Source organism: Poromitra crassiceps (genome assembly GCF_964638095.1).
Source record: "Poromitra crassiceps genome assembly, chromosome: 6".
Classification (NCBI taxonomy): Eukaryota; Metazoa; Chordata; class Actinopteri; order Beryciformes; family Melamphaidae; genus Poromitra; species Poromitra crassiceps.
The window spans coordinates 47560511-47563011 of record NC_139627.1 but is presented as its reverse complement, the minus strand read 5'-3'; the positions used below and the strand labels follow the sequence as shown (position 1 = coordinate 47563011).

The following is a 2501-nucleotide window of genomic DNA, read 5'->3' as shown; positions in this document are numbered from 1 at the left end:
TTCAGCGTGGCATGGGCGTGCGTCCACATGCAAGGCTGAATCACTTATGCATAAACATGTGACATCAGTGACTGTAACATCCTGATGATGTCACTGATTATGTCACTTATGCATAGACATTGTGACATCAGTCACATCACCAGTGATGTCATAAATCACTGTTGATGTCACAATGACAATGTCAAGTGAACTTATGTCCTTCTTCTTCTAATGGTTTTCCGGCAGACTGGATGCCTGGCGGCACATTGCTACCTCTCACAGTTGGATGGTCTCACTCTAGACCTGGTTCTCCTTCTTTCAAGTTTCCACTGTTTCTCACACCTTCTCAAGTGGCTGTAGCGCCTCGTCTCATGTTCCTCCACTCCTCATCCCTCCTGAGCAACACGCCTTTACCTTCTTGAAGGGGTTCTCCATTAATAGAGATTTCAGCCCGGGACAGAAGCCCATTGTCTGGTTCCAAAAAAAACAAAATCGGCATCCTTCGTGAACTTATGTCAACTGATAATGTCACTTGCAATGCATAGACATTCTGACATCACTGACGATGTCCCACTGAAATTATCCATTGAACTGATGACAAATGATGATGTCACTTATGCAGACATTATGACATCATACATGACATTATCAGTGACACCAGTAATCTCAGTCTGAGAGTTGCTGTCACTCTGATCGGCCCTACCCATGTGTACTGAAAGAAGCACTCTCTCGGCAGGATGGAAATATGTGCCCTTTTTCGCTACTATTTCCAGCACCCATGGTCACGCATGACCGTGGCCTACCTAGTGACCTTCTTGAACTTCCTCATCTTTGCCGAGGACCCCGTCTCCCACAGCCAGAAAGAGGCCAATTTGATCGTGCTGGGCAACTGCTTCTCCTTCCTCTTCAACAAGTACCCGGGCGGAAGATGGAACGTACTGAAAGTGGGGTGCTGGATACTGGCCATTATCGCAGGCCTGTTCGCCGGGAAGTTTATATTCCACCGCCGGTTCTTTGGTCGATACCTGCGCCTCAAAATGTTCCGTGAAGATCAAGGCTCCTGGATGATCATGTTCTTTAGCACCATCCTCTCCCTGTTCATCTTCTCGCACATCTACAACCTGTTCCTGCTGATGGCTGGGAGCATGGAGCCCCACATGGTGACCCAGTACATGGGCATGAGGAATGATGTATTTATGAAGGTTGCTGCAACGGGGACGTGGCTGGGAGACTTTGTCACCGCCTGGATGGTGACGGACATGATGCTACAGGATGAACGCTACCCAGACTGGGCCAAAGCTGCCAGAAGGTTCTGGAAGCAAGGCCACCGCAGGATTATCCTCTTCTGGTCAGTGCTGATCTCGCTGACATCAGTGGTGGTTCTGGGCATCAGCACTGACTGGATCAGCTGGGACAACCTGAATCAAGACTTCATGCCTAGCAATGAGGTCTCCAGAGCTTTCCTGGCCTCCTTCATCTTGGTTTTTGACCTTCTCATTGTCATGCAGGACTGGGAGTTCCCTCACTTCATGGCCCGCATCGAATTGAATCTGCCAGGATTGCCGACCAAGCAGGTGAAGTTCAAGCTTCCCGTCTGCAAGAGCATCTTTAAAGAGCAGTACCACATTCTCATCACAGGTAAGTGGTTCAACTACGGTATCATCGTCCTGGTGATGTTTTTGGACATGAACATGTGGAAGAACCAGATCTTCTACACGCCCTACGAGTATGGTCAGTATGTGGGCCCCGGCGAGAAGATCTTCACTGTGGAGGAGCCGGTGAAGTTCAACCGCAGCACGCTCACCTATGGGTGGCGCGCCACCAATGTCAACCCCACCACCAACCTGACGTACGTGCAGCGTGACATGTTCCTCCACAGCCGCTACACAGGAGCCATCCTGGACGTCAAGGGTCTAGCCTTCATCCCCAACTTGGCGGCCATCGTCATCTTCGTGTTCTTCATCTGGCTGCTCGGACGCTTCCACGACAGCGACATGGGCGGAGGTGTGACACCGGAGGAGGTGCACATAACTACAGATGCAGTAGTTCCTGTATTTTCAGTACCACCTCAGTACTATTTTCAGCCACCTCAGTTGCGCTTTGAGGCGGCACTGGGCCATCCTTGCTGCGTCTCCCTCGCAGCTACCGGCTTCTGTTCCTGTGTTCCACCGCCACAGCCACCTCAGTTGCGCTTTGAGGCGACATTGGGCCATCCTTGCTGCGTCTCCCTCGCAGCTACCGGCTTCTGTTCCTGTGTTCCACCGCCGATCGCTCACGAGTGTGGCTTCAGTGGCTGCGTGTAGGCGAGCCGGGCTCCGGCGGGGATGCCTGCACCCACTACCTCGAGCCTCTACCTTCGGCAGGGCTGGATCCAACATCAGCCCTTTCGTATTAATAAATGCCAGATCCATAACCAACAAATCGTTTGTCTTGAATGATTTCTTTGCATCTAATGACCTGGATTGTCTGCTGATCTCTGAAACCTGGCAGAAAGCTGATGAATTTGCCTCCCTAAATGAACT

At 51.1% G+C, this 2501-nt stretch overlaps 1 pseudogene across 1 annotated transcript; it reads left to right on the top strand.

Annotated features, from left to right (window-relative positions):
- The first annotated feature begins 716 nt into the window (after positions 1-716).
- On the top strand, positions 717-2282 carry LOC310777941 (transmembrane protein 117 pseudogene; annotated as a pseudogene). Its single transcript has one exon. The product of its transcript is annotated as a transmembrane protein 117 pseudogene (transcript).
- The last annotated feature ends 219 nt before the right edge of the window (positions 2283-2501 follow it).